Source organism: Cupressus sempervirens, chromosome 1, assembly GCF_028749045.1.
Source record: "Cupressus sempervirens isolate cs-2001-9-10 chromosome 1, ASM2874904v1, whole genome shotgun sequence".
Lineage (NCBI taxonomy): Eukaryota > Viridiplantae > Streptophyta > Pinopsida > Cupressales > Cupressaceae > Cupressus > Cupressus sempervirens.
The window spans coordinates 475,268,416-475,286,382 of record NC_143118.1 but is presented as its reverse complement, the minus strand read 5'-3'; positions in this window follow the sequence as shown (position 1 = coordinate 475,286,382).

The following is a 17,967-nucleotide window of genomic DNA, read 5'->3' as shown; positions in this document are numbered from 1 at the left end:
ATTAGTAGTTTTGGAGGTTGTAACTACCCATTCTTGGGTATATGAGAATGGAAGATCATATTTTGAAGGGTTGGAAGAATTTCCATCAGTTTGTGCACATGTGGGACTACAATAGGGACATTTTGTAGAGTTTTCCATTATTTTATGGTGTAGTACGACAGTGTATAGATTGGCACATGAGATCAATTTTATGTTTTTTATAGATTAGTCTTTCATGGTTCTTTTTCATATTCACATTTTTGCTGGAGTCCTAAGGTTTGTAAGTTATAGATTTTTCTTGCTGATTGACATGAGGATCATCTTCACGGGGTTGTTTGTGCAAAAATGGTTCTAACCTAATCACCCATAGTGGAAAGTATATGAAACTTGGTGGGGTAATAGGTTAGAATGTTTATATAGTGTTTTCTTTTTGTTTTTCCCTTTTATGGTAGGTTTCCAAGCCATGGAATGAAGCCCTGGGATGACTGCTAAGAATATATGAGCCTGGACAGTTTTGTAAAAGATGTTGCAGACCACACCCATGATCATGATGGGTCTAAAAAATGGAGTTCCTAGAAGCCTAGGATGTCAGCTTGAATGTTCAAGTGGAATGGAGGTTTGATTTGAATTTTTTATATCTTGAGAGACTTTTAACTACTGACTAGATTGGAGGCCTAAAACAAAGGCTATAAACTAGGGCTTAAGAGTAAATAAGGTTATGGGTATCGTAAAATCTCTAAAATTTTGAAATCTTGGAGTGCTAAGAGATAGCTAGTAGATTCCCAAGGTTTTTTGTGGGATTTTTTGGAATAATTTGGAGTATGGGAGTAAAACAGGGCTACTAGACCTAGAAACCATTAGGCCTAATTAGCCCTATGTGAAGAAATTGAGTTTTCTTTAGGTTTTGATGTGACCAGAAGTGTTGAATAAGGTCAAGAAGCTTATGGAGGGTATCTAAATCATCATTAGACTTCAAGGTATTGGAATTACAAGATCCTAAGTGAGGGTTAGGGTTCTAGGGGAAAGGACTAGTAGGACTAGTGCCTAAGAAGGGAGATTAAGTCTACAATAGACCAACTACACCTAGGAGGAAGGTTGAAGGAGAAATCTTGGAGGCTTGGATTGGTGGAAAGAAAAGTAACAAGAATCATTGGATGATTCAAGATTAAAACCTTTGTTAGATTGATTATTGAATAGAACCCTTGGCCCTCTACATCATAGTGGTATCAGAGCCAACCATTAGTTTGGTTTATGTCAGATGTGGAAGATAGCCAAGAGGTAGATAGTATGCCACCCAGGGCAATGAGAAAGGGTTCCATAGTGGATTTGTTCAAAGATCTATTTTCCAAAGCCAATCAAGAAGCACAGAGAGCAAGAAGAAAATCACAGAATGGGGAGATGAGAGTGAGGAAGAAGATGAAAGCCTCACTGGGGAGACATTTGAAAGTATCATGAGGTGGATCAGGATAAAAGGGTGTTTTTAGATGCCTTTAAGTCTCTTAACAAAGACATTATGGAACACATCCCTTACTATAGTGGTAGCTTGAATGGGGAGGAATTGCTAGATTAGTTGGAAGCCATTGATAACCAATTTGATTACAAGGAGGTACAAGAGGAGAAGAGGGTTAGCTATGCCAAGGCTAGACTCAAAGGATCAGCACTAGTATGGTGGAATATGATTCAAGATGATAGAGTAATAGTAGGGAAGAAGAAGATAGTTTCCTGGGAGAGGATGAAAATCAAGTTGAGAGCACAATTCCTATCCACAAACTATGAGATTCAAATCTATCAAGGTTGCAAAATCTAAGGTAGAGGGACCTCACAGTGAGTGCTTATACTGAAGAGTTTAACAAGCTAAGCCTTAGGGAAAAAAGACAAGAAGAAGAAGTTTAAAGAGTGGCAAGGTATCTTAATAGCCTAAGAAAGGGATTTAGGATGAGATCGGCATGATGGTTCTGACAACATGCACAAGTGTTTTAAATTAGCTTTAAGGGTAGAAGAGAAGACAAGAAGGAGGCATGAATCACAACAAAGGTGTAGACGTAATAGAGGTTTCGAAGGCAAAGGAAACTTTGGTAGAGGACCAAGACCAAGTAGGCCAGAAGAAAACCAATTCAATGAGAACTATGGAGGTAACCAAACTAGGAACACTTTTCAAAGAGGGAGATATAGAGGAAGGGGACCACCTAGAGGTAGGTTCTAGTCACAAGGTAGAGGCAATCCTATTTTTATTGGAAGATGTTACAACTATAACCAAGTGGGTCATACTATGGGCAAATGTCCTGAAAAGGCTTCCTCTTCATTTATGGGAGAAAGAAGAACATAGTTAGTGCAAGAAGATGGCACTCAAAGTGTTACATTACCTATTTCTAAGGCATGAATAGTAGTAGATAGTGAAAATCTTATGCGAAGGAGGACCTTATTGAAGGTACCTAATGTGGTTGAACCACCACAAAGGAAAATTTTATTTAAGACCACTTGTAGGTCACATGGAAAGATTTTATAGGGTGATAGTGGACTCTGGGTCCACTGAGAACATAGTATCCACTGAGATGGTAGATAAGTTGAACCTCAAAAGGTTACCACACACTACTCCTTACAAGGTTTCTTGGTTGAACAAAGGCCAACACATACTGGTCGATGAGAAAACATTTGTGGATTTGAGATAGGAGAATAAAAGGACAAGGGGTTATGTGACATAATGCCTATGGATGCTTGTCATCTTTTGTTAGGATGTCCATGGTAGTATGATGTGAAGGTTATACATGATGGAGAGTAGAATAGTTATATGATAACCAAAAAAGAAGAAATTTTAGATGGACCCTTTGATTGAACCTAAAGAGGAGAAACATGTAGGGTCAAGTGTGATGTTGTTAAGTGGGAAGGATTTTCTAAAGGCTATGAAGAAGGATAAAGGAGTATGTTGTGCAATAGTGGTAAGACCTAGAGAAGAGACCAAAGAGAAGGTTCAAGTGCCTCAAGAAGTGTAGCAATTGTTGAAAAGATACCATGAAGTAGTGTACAATGGGATACCTAATGCATTTCCACCTATGAGGGAAGTAAGTCATCAAATAGATCTAATCCCAGGGAAAAATCTACCTAATAGGTAGCCTACAAAATGACACCAATTCATAATGCTGAAATTGCAAAGCAAATACAAGATTTGTTGGAAAAGGGCCTAAAAAGGAAGAGCTTGAGCCCTTGTGTTGTGCTAACTATCCTTGCACCTAAGAATGATGTAAAATGGAGTATATGTAGTGACTTCAAGGAAATCAATAAGATCACATCAGATATAGATTCCCTATGCCAAGAATTGAGGATTTGCTAGACAATTTGGGAGGCTCTTGCTACTTCTCCAAGGTGGATTTAAAGTTAGGTAATCACCAAATTAGAGTGAGGCCTGGTGATGAATGGAAGACAACCTTCAAGACAAATGAAGGGTTGTATGAATGGCTAGTAATGCCCTTCGGATTGACAAATGCCCCAAGTATCTTCATGAGACTAATGAATGAGGTGCTAGTAGATTTCAAAGGTAATTTTGTTGTTGTGTATTTGGATGACATCTTAATCTTTAGAGGGTCTAAGGAGGAGCATATGAAGCACTTGGAGATGGTCTTGAGGAGGCTACATCAAGAGAAGTTGATGATCAATCAAGAAAAGTGTGATTCCTAAAATTTGAATTGGTATATCTTGGGTTTGTTGTCCAATGGATGTATTAAAATGGATCATAATAAATTCAAGTCCATATTAGAGTGACCAACACCTAAATGCATTGGAGATGTTAGGAGTTTCCATGGTTTGGCATCTTACTATAGGAAATTTGTGAGAGGATTCATTCGTGTATGTGCACCTATCCTCAATACCATTAAGGGAGGTATCAAATGTAAATTTCAATGGACATAGGTAGTAGATAAAGGATTTAAGCTTTTGAAAAGAAGAATTGTAGCCCTACTTACCCTGAGGTTTCTAGACTTCAATCAACTCTTTGTTGTAGAGTGTGATGCTATTAAGCTAGCTATTAGAGCATTGCTAAGGGAGGAAGGACATCCAATAGCATTCTTCTCTAAAAAATAAATTAAGAAAAATAGAGGTACTCTACCTATGACCTTGAGTTATATACAATGGTCCAAGCCTTGAAAAAGTGGAGGCACTACCACCTACCAAAAGATTTTTTGGTTTATACTAAAAACCATGCCCTAAGATTCTTGAATGGGTGGGAGAAACTCAATCAAAGACACCTCTAGTGGGTGGAGTATTTGTAGGGATTCATCTTTGTGAACAAACACAAGAAAGGTGTGAGCATCAAGGTTGTTGATGCTCTCAGCAAGTGAGTCCTATCCATTCAAGAGATTCAGTTGCAAAGTGTGGGAATGGAGGACCTAAGAGACCTCTACAAGGAGGACAAGGATTTCAAAGAAGCCTATGAGGAATGTGATAAGTTCAAGCAAGGTTTTTAAGTAGACTTTACTGACTACATGTTACGGGAAGGTTTACTATTGAAGGGGCACCTATTATGCATTCCCTAATGCTTCGTGAGGGAGAACATCATTAAGGAAAAACATCAAGGAAGTTTACGAGGACATTTTGGGGTAGACAAGACACTTGATTAGGTTTTTAGGTACAAACACTGGCCTAGATTGTAGACTGATGTAAGAAGGCTTGTGGGAAAATGCCATGTGTGTAAGAGGGCTAAAGGACATAGTAGTAATGCAAGATTATACCAACAAATCACCATACCACAAAGGCCATGGGAGTGCTTGAGTATGGACTTTGTTTTAGGACTCTCTAAAACACCTAGAGGGCATGACAGTGTATTTGTGGTTATAGACCATGTCAGCAAGATGGCACACTTCATCCCATGCAAACAAACAAATGATGCCTCATAATTAGAAGGTATGTTCTTCAAGGATATAGTAATGATCCATGGTTTTCCACTCAACATTGTGAGTGATAGGGACACTAAGTTCATAGGAAATTTTTGGAGGACCCTTTGGAAGATCTTGAGAACCAATTTGTCCTTTTCTTTAGCTTACCATCCCCAATCTAATGGGCAAACAGAGGTAGTGAACAAGTCTTTGGGCAACCTATTGAGGTGTTTGACCAAGCAACATGGTCAATCATGGGATCATATTATAGGGCAGGCATAGTTTTCTTATAATGACTCCATTAATAGGAGCACTAGAAAGAACCCATTTAAAATTGTGTATGGAACTCATCCTAGGGGGATCTTGGAGTTGAGGGATCTCAGCCTACATGACAAGAGGAGTGTACAAGGAGAGTCATTTGTAGAATAGATGAAAGAAATGCATGACCAAGTTAAAAAGACATTGCAAAGCCAAGTGGACAAGTATAAAACAAGGGCCGACAAAAGAAGGAGAGACATGCATTTCAAAGTTGGAGATTTAGTACTTTCTTATCTTAGGAAAGAGAGGCTACCAAAAGGAAACCTAACCAAGTTGTTGATGAAGAAGAAAGGACCTCTAAAAATCCTACACAAATATGGCAACAATGCCTATAAAGTTTAACTTCCTCCCAATTTAGGCATATCACCTATTTTCAATGTGTGTGACTTGTTTCCCTACAAAGGTACTCATGCCGATGTTGATCAACACACTCTTACAGACTTGGAGGGGGCAGATTGGGTTCAAGACTTGCCACCTCCCTAACCTTTACAACTAGACAACATTGTGGATTCTATGGTGATCAAGAAGAATAATAAGGGCACCTAGAAGACTTATTTGGTGAAGTGGAAGGGACTATCTAATGTTTAAGCTAATTGGATGACTGAATCTAATATACTGAAGCATAAGATCACCATTGAAGACCTCCTAACTCAAGGGACTTGAGTTCTTTTTTCCAGAGAAGTATGGTGCAGGACACCTCCCTCATTTTGATTTTTGGAGTGATTAGAGGTTATTTGTGTGTGTGTGTGTGTGTGTGTGTGTGTGTGTGTGTGTGTGTGTGTGTGTGTGTGTGTGTGTGTGTGTGTGTGTGTGTGTGTGTGTGTGTGTGTGTGTGTGTGTGTGTGTGTGTGTGTGTGTGTGTGTGTGTGTGTGTGTTTGTGTGTGTGTGTGTGTGTGTGTGTGTGTGTGTGTGTGTGTGTTTTTGTGTGTGTGTGTGTGTCCAATAAGTTCCAAGTTTCCTTGGAGTGAAACTAATCCAAATGTAAGAGCCAAGTTGCTCACTAGGTCTTAGGTTGCTCAAAAGTTGCTCATAGAGCCAAAAAATTCTTAATAGGTCAAATATGATTAGGAGTGGGAAACTAAGCTATTTTTTTTTCTAAATATATCCTAAGTATCTTATCTAGGGTCCTAGGAAGGTTCTAGGTGAACCCATTTGACCAAAAGGGCTAAAGAACAAAAGCTGCTCAAAAGTTGCAAAGTTGCTCAAAAAGTTGCTTGATAAACTTTTGTAATTTTTGCAAGAAATTAAAATTAGAAGATTTGGAGGTTGTAACTACCCATTCTTAGGTATATGAGCATGGAAGATCATATTTTTAAGGGTTGGAGGAATTACCATCGGTCTATGTACGTGTGGGACTATTGTACAAACATTTTGTAGAGTTTTCCATTGTTTTATGGTATAGTATGATAGTGTACGGATTGGCATAGGAGATCAAGTTTATATTTTTGATAGATTAGCCTTTCCTAGTTCTTTTTCATATCATATTTGTTTTGGAGTCCTAATATTTTCAAGTTATAGATTTTTCTTACTGACTGGCCTGAGAATCATCCTTACAGGGTTGTTTGTGCAAAAATGGTTCTAATTGCAAAGCACCCCCATGATCATGTTGGGTCTAAAAAATGGAGTTCCTAGAAGACCTAGGATTTCAGCTTGAATTTGCAAGTGTATTGGAGGTTTGATTTAAGTTTTATAGATCTTGAGAGATTTTTAACTACTGACTGGACTAGAGGCCTAGAACAAAGGCTAGAAACTAGGGCTTAAGAGTAAATAGGGTTATGGGTGTCTTAAAAACTCTTAAAATTTTGAATCTTGGAGTGTTAGGATATAGCTACCAAATTCCTAGGTTTTTTGTGGGATTTTTTGAAAGAATTTGGAGTATGGGAGCAAAACAAGGCTACTTTACCTAGAAGTCACTAGGCCTAATTAGCCCTATGTGTAGAAATTGAGTTTTCTTTAAGTTTTGTTGTGACTAGATGTATTGAATGAGGTAAAGAAGGTTTTGGAGGGTGTCTAAATTATCAATAGACTCCAAGGTATTGGAATTACAAGATCCTAAGCAAGGGTTAGGTTTCTAGGGGAAAGAAGGACTAGTAGGACTAGTGCCTAAGAAGGGAGATTAAGTCTACAGCAAACCAACTACACCTAGGAGGCAAGTTGGAGGAGAAGTTTTGGAGGCTTGGATTTTTGGAAATACAAGTAACAAAAATCATTGGATGATTCAATATTATAACCTTGGTTAGAGTGATATTGAATAGTACCCTAGGCCCTCTGCATCAATTATGAGTAACCAACTTTTGCAACCACTTGGGACCAATCAAAAGGGCTACCCCACCTTTGCCTCTTTAGTGCCCAGACAACAAACACTTCCCCTTATCCTAGAGAAACTTGAGGGTATTAAAATAATGGTATCTTGAGACTTTATTTTTTTCAAGGCAGATAATATCCTTATTTTGAAGTTTATTACGCCAATTCCTCACAATATATTTTTTGTTAGACATTTTAAGGCCTCTAATTTTTCAACTATAAATTCCTATATTCATGATTAATGATTAGAGGTATTGGAATTCTTGAATAATTTGTTAAAACAATCTGGAGTCTCATTGCTTTTGACTGTATTGTTTCTTTTACAATTTTAGCACTATTACTCCTTTCATATTTTTTCCCTTCTTTTTTCTTACCAGTAACTTCAATGAATCCATCCTCAATTTGAACCTAAGGTTCAAGATTTCAAATGACTTCTTTATTCAACATAGGCTCTTTATGGGAGACATATGTGGGACCAGAGAAATCTTCTTTCTACTTCAAGGGAGGATGACTCAGCATAAAATCTATATTGCCATTTAGATTAAGTTTTTTTAGGCCAATTTTGTGCATTTAGTTTCAAGGCATTATCTTCACTATATTTCTCTTTGTTAATAGGAATGTATTGTGCTCAAGAAATGAATGAGTTTTTGGGTTCCAAATTTCCGTTTGGGGTGGTAGGAAAATCTTCATACTCATCTTCAAATAAGAGGTTTCTCATAGTAACAAATATGTTTGACCCATCATTAACTTTTTCCTTCAGACATTTTCATTATCAAATAATTACAATTTTTAGCTTTGGGGATATCCTTATTAATTTGTTTATTACTATTGGGTGAAGGATTAACACTATTTTCTTGACGAGACACATTAAACCATGTCAAGGTGTTAAAGTCTTTGTAAAAAAAAATTACAAAGAGAAATCCTTTCAATTATGGTCATTCAACTTGCAATTGAAACATTCTCTTACATCACTAAGTTTATAAATTTTCCAATAGAAAATATCATCTTCAATTCTTACAGACATTTCTTCAAGGAATACAATGTCATGATTGAGAGAAATAAGGGTACGGGTGTTAAGATGGGGCAATGTGATTCTCAAATCTTCAATTTGGAGAACTAAACCCAAGGACTTCAACATAAGAGGTAGGAAAGACCATAATTCAAGTTGAATATTTTGTAATTCAACCCAAAATAGAGTAGAATTAGAATGGCCCATGCTAGGTTTTCTGTTAGAGGAACCATGGAAAATCCCTAAATAGCATTTTTCCAACATTCCACATCCTTTTTTAGAAACTTTTTCTTGCATAGCATGGTTTTTGAGAAAGATTAAAAACATTACTTTTTTAATCTTTCTACTAAAACTAACAATTATTCCAAGATTTTTCCCAAACATTGTTAATCCAATTATCCAAAAAAATTATAGTAGGGATAAATTTCATATCCATGCAAACAAATAAAAAAATTATATTCTTTAATCTAACTTTATCATTTGTAATGGCTTTTACCATTTCATCATTCGGCTCCAAATTGAGGGTCTCCACAAAGGGAAACAAGATGTTACCTTCATTGCCTCCCCCATGAATGTCTTCTCTAGGCTTGGTGCCTCTTCATCTATTTCCATTTGCATTAGACCCTCCTCAATAATTCCCCATCTCTCTTTTGAAGTAGAATCCATTGAAAGACACAGTCACTAGTAGAATGGGGGTGGAAGAATTTGCAACCATGCCACTATAGGAGGTTTTATCAAAGGCATTAGGTTTATTTCCTTCCCATTTTTTTACATTATCACTTGCATTTTTATGCCACTCCTTTTCATTATTGTTTTATCCTACTATCATCAATCAACCAAATCTGAGACCAAAGACAACCATGAACTAAACTACAAAAATTAATGAGAATGTAAAGACACACATGTGCAAATCCTTAGCAATCAAGTTGAACCCTAGCCTAAGTTATGAGGAAGGGAAAAAAGGAAAGGTTGGGCATGAAACCACTAAAAAAATTATATTCCAAACAAAACAAAAAATAAATCAAAGAAAATTCATTGCACAATCAAGTATAAGACACATATTAACTTTTGAACAATGAGAACCAAAAGGTACACAAATTAGAAGTTTGTAAATAGGGTACAAGTTATAAGAAAGTATAGGTGATGATGATACACCCTACTTGCAAACCACTTTCCTTTGATCCCCTAGAAATCTTCATAATTTGCATACTTCATAATGTAATCCTTCAATAAATGAACGCATGTAAGAGCTAACCCTTTTTTAGCAACACTTAACATGTAACAAATACCACAAAATAAGATCAATACCAAGGTGACTGAAAAGGCAAAGATGATCGATACAAGATAAATTCTTCACAAGGTAAATAATATTTGTAAACAAAAAATTAATTAACAAACTGTGAATGTGTTTCAAAGAGACAAGGGTTTGCATAAACCAACCAACCATACTTTTTCACAATAATAAACAAAAGTATACCAAACAAGGGTTACAAACTAGATTTCTCTCACATAATAAGTACTCACACAAGAAGCAGCTCTAGGAAGAGGATATGGTATTTGGAAACAACCAAACACCACATGCTAAGCACAATCATCTAGCATCCTAACCACTACCAATAATTGGATGTTTTACAACAACAAGGACAAGTTCCAACATTATGTATGTTGGATAAATATAAATCTAATCTTATTACTAGTTTTTCTTGACTTGCAAACTTATATATGGTAAGATGCTTCCAAACATGTTCTAGGTGAGAAGTTAAAATACTATAGTAAATTGATAGGCATGTAATGAAGATAAAGTTTTATTTTTAAGTTAAAAAATATATAATTAATGTATGTCATGAAATATTGAACACATAATTTGTAGACCCAAAAGGGTTATAATACAAACTCAACCACGTCACAAATAGTTTACAAAATACATATTTTCAAAATAGACCCAAAACTAAAATAAGTTTTGATGAAATGTGTTAGTGAATTGATTTTCCTTCTTCTAAAATCTTAACCAAATTCACAAACTCTATTCCCTTTATGAGGAAAAACAAACACACTAACAATTGAGCTTATTTCTTAGCAAGCTCTTTGCATTTACAAGGTACATCTTCCTTACTTAAAAGGTTATTAAATTAATTCTTATTCTAAAAAAATGTTTTAAATGGAATTTTTAACCAAAAATCATAAGGAATTAACATTTAGCTCATTAGTATGAAAAGAATGTGCAAATCAAATAACTATCCATTGCCACTATAATAACAACCACAAGATCGATTAGCACAATGACTATAAAAAATAACTTACATAATGACTTATATTTGTCACTTTGGATAGAAATACCTCATATAATAAAATAAGAATTACCTTCACATATCATTCATTCCCACATGAAAACAAATTGCATTCATTAATGAACCACAATATCCAATATTAAGTTAATCAAGAACCACACAATTTTATATTTATTGCATTATATAATATGTCTTAATAGATCCAAAGTGAAAATATCAAAATGTAAGTCTTGAAATCATAGAGAGTTGGCCCTCTACAAATATTGAAAATGTACTTGAATAGCCTCATAGGACCAAGATTCACTTTTCAGTTTTAATAACTGACTCACACACAAGTCATCAAACTACTAACTATTCTATAACTAAAACAAAAGTATCTTGAAAGAAAACTACCCTATTGGCTACTGAATCCTTAATTCTCTATCTAATTGCTAGTTGCGGCAGTGAAGTTAACAAGTTGGTTTTTATCAGAAGTAGCATATCCATGTGATTATTTCCATTATTTATACGCAGTCTTGGATCTAATTAATTGCTTATGTTGTGGCACTCCTATGTGTTCCATTCATAGCCTCCATATCTCCTTCACTTTGCTAATGTATTCCAACTCTCTCTTGTGCACCTCGAGATTATCCTTGCAAATAATTAACATTGAATCAACCCTAGAAATAATGGTGAAATCCTTGATAGAGACCTCCTTGACCTCTTTCATGACCTTCATCTTATTCTAGAAATAAACTATTATTTATTTCGCTCCACGGTTAGGTTTTTCTTCATTTTCTATTAATACACTTGATATCATTATCTATGATTTCTTTGAGGCATTGAAATTGCTTAAGGATCTCTGTTGATTTATCCATACCTTGTTCAATGAGAATATTTCTCCATTCTACATTATCTCTATCTACAAACAAGAAATGTTCATCTATACTTTTAGTCAAGAAATTTACCACACCGTAAGTCTAGATTTTATTTATCTTCATAATGTATTCATCCCATTTAATCTTTTCTACCTCCTAGGCATTGAACTTAGATTTGTTGGAAATATTCAAGATATGATATGTTACTGAGAGGGGAGGGGTGAATCAGTAATTTCAAAACTTTAAAAAAATTCAACACTTCAACCATATATACTATTCTCAATTCATTCATCTAATCTACTGCATATATGAGAGAACAAACATTTATAACACATGTACACAATAATTTGGTGACCCAGAAACCTTCCAAATAGAAAGTAAAACTGGGGTGGGAATGATACCCACAAAACTTCGTTACTGCAATATGAAGTTGGCTTGTTAAGGCTTACATTGACCACTTCTAGTGATCTGCCCTGTTAGGAGCACAAAGGACTGTTAGGTCCACCTTGTTAGAGGATTTACAAACATACACTGAAGTATGCACTCTGTTAGGAGATTTATACAAAGACTGTTAAGTCTACCCTGTTAAAGGATTTACAAAATGAATTCACCTGTTAGGATGAAATAGTGGATCTACTTAAAAATTTGATTTTTTGATTAGATCCTTGAAATATAGATCACCTCTTGTGACTGATGAATCTTTACTACTCCTTGTAGACCTTGTTGAATATTCTGCTCTTTTGCTAATTCACATTTACACTTCAAAACATTGCATGCCTCTCTTAGTACTCTCATACATACATTGTAAATGATATAATACATTACATATATATCATTCCAATAATTACAATTGCAAGGTCGGCCAAAACACAAGTAAACAAAACATTAGTGAGTCGACCAAATAGTAGAAAAATTAGGTTCATTGAATTGATTCGATGACCTTTTGATAATCGGCGTCCATTGCATTACTCGACATCATCATGCACTTGGTAGAATTGAAGGCCTAGTCCATACTAATCACTTGACGTAGTTCTAAACTTGGTAACCATTGGAGACTCGATAGATATAGTATCACTCAGTAAAAATTGAATCCTTTGTTTACTTTGCTTTCACTTGGTAAACACTATGCTTCCATCACTCAGTAAACACTGCACTTTCATTACTTAGTAAATACTGTGCTTCCATCACTCGGTAAACACTGTGAAGCTTGGTGAACACTGGAATGCTCGGTATACACTATAGATGCTTAGTGTAAATTGTGAAGCTCAATTAGTGTAGGAAATTGAGTGTTGAGCTTGATAGCTATACTGATATAGATAAGTGTTGTCACTAATGGAAATAATAACTTAATGCCAACAATCTCTCCCTTTGGCATTAGTGACAAAATACTTATAAGCCAAAACATATGTACATTACCTGACTCAATGAATTTTGGTTTTTCAAAATTGATCGTTGTAGAACTGCTACATATACATTTCTATATACCTTCTTGATGACTTATAATATACATACAACGATACTTATGTACACATGCTAACTCTAATGAGTGCTAACTCCCCCTATCACTTATAGTGATAACTCTCCTCATTTATTATGCTAAATCTCTGAATCTCTCCCCCTTTTTAACAATAATGCCACATATATACAATTTATATGGCTACACCAAAGTGAGATAGAAATTCTTGATGTACCTTAAGGATGGTTTCAAAAGTACTATCCCAAGTCTGCTGCAAAATTTGATAGGTGGAGAGAGAAATTTGAACTTTTGCTAATAACTGGATCAAGTGATCAGCCACTGAGAAGTTCTGATCTTGGACCAATGTTTTGCAATGAACAAGATGTTTCTGCATTGTGTCCATGATAGGACGGATCATGTTCTGGATGTCTATGAGTGTAGATTGGATCCTAGCTTCCTCTCTCAATAGTTTTTCTTGTACATCTGCCAAATATCTGATCTTGGTGTGATGGGAGGTTGTGGAGGAGGAGTCCACCTTCAACTTGGATGCACTTGATTGCATATCAATGTCAATCTTATTTAACTTATCCTTTATTTTTTTGGTAAAACTAGAAACATCACAAAGTTTAGCAAAAAGTGATGCTGCATTATTAAAAGAATTTTCAAAATTTCCCAAAAATGTTGACAATTCAACTTGCTTTATTGCTATCTTTTGAGCAATATTCTCTAGCACCTTATTATCAAATTTCTTTTTAGATTTCTCAATAAGTTTCTCTTGTCCGGAAGAATCCTCATTAAATTTTTGTATAGCCTCTTCTAACTGAATCAAAATGTGTTGAGTAGAATCTACTTCAACACCTATGGCATCTATAATTATATTCTTGGCATTTTCTATTATTCTATATTCCTTATCACTTTTTGATCTTAACTATTTCTGCGTAGCTTTCATCTCTATGAGTTGACTAGCTAACCTCATTTCTTCAATGGTAGCATTGTCATAATCAATCTTTGGAATCACTATCTCTCTGTCTAAGTCAATATCTTTTTCAATTTCCTTTCCAGTGATTAGAAGTTTTAATGGATGCTTTTGTTTGACTTCTGTGATGACTAGTTTGACCTTAGGAATAGACACAATAGTGGAGATAGAAGGGCTAGCAATGAAAACTGGGATAGGACTTGAGGATTGAATGCCAATAGAAGTATTAACCAGATCAAAAACACTTCCGAAAAATGGTATCATACTTGGTAAAGTACCCATAGTAGAATCTAAGTTGATTGTAGTGAAAGTGGATACAGATGATGCTAACAGAAACAAAATTGTAGAACTTATTGGAATTGATGGAGACAAAATTGTGGAACTTACTGGTACACTCACTAATGGTGAAGAAACTAAGGAGACTAGCTTGGTAGCTGAAGAAGTGACAAATAGCTCAGTAGATGAAGTGCTTGGCACATCCATTTCAGATACTTGGAGCTAGGAGGTGGCCGGTGAAGATTGAGCAATTGATGTGGCAATTGTGCTCACAATCTTGCTTGCAGAAGTTGTCTCCATAATGGATGTAACAGTCTTTGGTGGAGAGTGTGGAAGGGATGCAATCACTTCTACAACAATTTTAACTGGATCATCTTCATCTTTTCCTTCCTCATGTGCTTCTTCCTCCTTGTCTTCTTCCTCTTTTTCTTCCATTAGTGCATGCAGCTCTCCTGGAGTAACTGTGATGGATGGAGTGCTATCAAAATCACCACTATCACTACTATCATCATCCTTGATTTCAACTGGATCTTCACTGGGCTTTTGCAGATGATAGGTGTTCTTCCACATGTTTGTTGCATCATTTACAACATGCTCAATTTCCTTAATTAATATCAAACATGTGTGAAATCTAATCATCATTTTACCTTCATGTTTCTTCATTGTTGCCTTTAATTCGGCTTTAGTAAGACTTGGTAGAAGATTCCTCAAGGATTTCTCATATATGTCTTTGGCCGTTTGGGTGGCTGACTCCCATCTTGGTTGCAATCTCTCCAACAGCTCTTTGGAGATTTGAGGCGCGAGCTGGTCCAGGGAGTATTTCCATTTACCCATCTTATTGAGTACCAGTTCCTCAATCTGCATTTTCTCAGCATCAGTTATTGTTTCAAATTTCAATGCCTTGATATTTGTGATGCCAGCTCCCTCTTCCAATTGTTTAAGCCTTTACTCAAATGTGAGTGGAGGCCTGACAAGTATAGGTTCCTACTTGCCTTTTCTACTTCTTCTAGAGAATACTACAGTAAGCTTCTTCTTAGGTTTGGTAATAATTACCTTACCTTTCTTCTTTGGCAGTTCCTCTTCATATTCATGTTCTTCTTTTTCTTCACCTCCTTCTTCTTCTTCATCATCTTCTTCATCCTCACCTTTTCCTTCTATAAGCATAAGAGGGCCAGTAGCAGTTTTCAACTTAGCTATCTTCCTCTTGCCTTTGCTTATAGCCTGGGGTAGCTTGATTTCAAGCTCAATTCTGGCCTTTGCCTCATCATATGTTCCAAAAATTGGTTGCTTTGGGTCTATTGGCTCATTCACTAGTGCTTCAATAATTTCCCTAGCCTCATCAATATTAACCAAATAAGGAAGAGGTTTCACCCATGCAACTCGAGGTCTAACTGCCAAAATGTATACTTTATCACAATCAACCATAAAGCATACATCATCTTTGTAGTCTTCAACCAATTTTGGTGGAATTCGGAACCTATTATTCATCCTTTCCTTGAAATCTTCAAAATAATTATCCATGATGCTATCAAAATTTTCACCCATTTCTGCTACAAACTCATTTATCTGATAAAGAATGGGAATATCTTTTCTCCATACTATAGTTCCTTTAGATGAAAAGAATTTTTGAATATAGAAGAATAAACAAGTCAACAGAGAACCAAATTTATAGGGATTTTTCTTTGAAGTCCTTATACTATCCATGTTCTTGTTTAATTATTTCAATAGTAATTTTGATAGGTCAAATTCAAGGTTCTTCTTTACAATTTTGAAGGCCAAATCCACAGCCTCACAAGGTACATTGTTCAGTCGACTAGAGCTATAGATTTTGTGGGCAATGACATGAGTGCCAAATTTTAGTTTGACATCAGATACAATGCTAACCTTCAAACCTCTACCATCCCATTCAGCTAGGGTTTGCTTCTGTAACTCATCCTGTCCTAGGGTTTTGGTAACCTTCACTTTGTTGAGCATAGGGAGACCTGTGATTTTGTGAATCATCTTCTTTGTGATTAACACTGGCTACTCTAACTATAGTTGCCCATTGTGCACCTGACTCAAAATATATCTAATCCACTTAATTTGGAAGCTTCTTGGCATATGCAAGATATGAGTCAAGCATTTGGTTTCAAGATGTTTATGCTCAGGTTTCAAAGAGCCATCAACACTCATTTATCCTAGGGAATTATCCATCTCTAGGTTTCCAATCTCATGAATAGAACATTTAAAATGTGTACGAATATCGTTTATAAGGACTACCTTTGGTGGAATTTGAGCTTGAGCATCATTAGGGTCAAGTGATTCTACAATAGCCAGAACAATTTTGAAGTTGGGAGCTTTCCATTCTGTACCCTTTACCAGCATCTCTGAACCCTTCTTTTCCTTGGTGCCACTGCTGCTCCTGGATGCCATTGATGCTCAGTAAAAGATAGAAATTTTTTGAACAAATATGTTGCTTGGAATTGCTCAAAATTGCTTGAATTACACCTAAAAATTTCTTAGCTCTAAAATTGCAATGAAGAATGAAATCAAATTCTACTCTTTTGATGAAAATTTATTCATTAATGCTTGGCATGAAGGCAGCTGAGATGACATAGTGGTCGACAGGCAGTTGTACACTCAAAAGTGTCCCACTCTAAACTCTTCTATCCAAATGATTCCATGAGTTTGAAATGCTTGGATGCTGGCTTAGAGCTCCCTATCCATGGAGTGCAAGAGAGTGTATTTCAAGTTCAAGGGCTCTCGGTTGAGCCTTAGAAATACTCTTCTTACTAGTAAACCATGCAGTGGGAGGTTCCAAAGACAAGATGCAAGAATGCAAATATCTCAAGGAGTTCCTCAAGAATGCAATGCAAGTATGGAAACTAAGCTAAATTGAGAATGCAAAATGTAGCTATGCTAAAACATGTATGAGAGTGTTACAATCCAAATATTAAGCTATGTGAGATAGATTATTGCAAAATAGAAGCTAAACTAACATGCAACATGAATCTAAGCTAAAATTCTATGGTATGAGAGAATGTAGACAAGAAATAGAAGTTCTCCACAAAGCTCCAAAGAAACCTGTTCGAAAATCTACAGCATAACAATGGTCAAAAGATGGATCATCTGAGGGGGAAAGCTCTCTCCTTTTTAAAGTCGTACGGACGGTAGAGATCAAGATGAAAATGGCGGATGATCAATAGTAGAATTTGAAAAGAGGAGTGATCCATGTGCACACACAAGTCAACCAATAGAATATAAGTTGACTTGTCATATAAGACAAAAGTCACAAAGCCTTTTCTTTTAATTACAAAATAGAAAAAGGACTTTATGTGTGACTTTAAGTGGGTTAGAAGAATGGGGTCTTTTATTTAATTAAAAGGGGACATGTTCTTTTAATCAAATAATGAACTTAGGATAGCATAGTCAAACTATAGGTTATAATCAAATAAATTGATTATTAAGAATTTGGTCTAGGTAAATGATTAAATTAATTTAGTCAAAATGTTGAGAAGGGGGCTAATAGTCTAGATGACCATTTTTAGGTGATTATAGTTGTCATTCACTTGCTCAGTAGAAGCTTGCAACTCGGTGATTTGAACAAAACTTATAGTTACTCTCGTCCTAGCTCGGTAAAGTCTTCAACCAACTTTCCT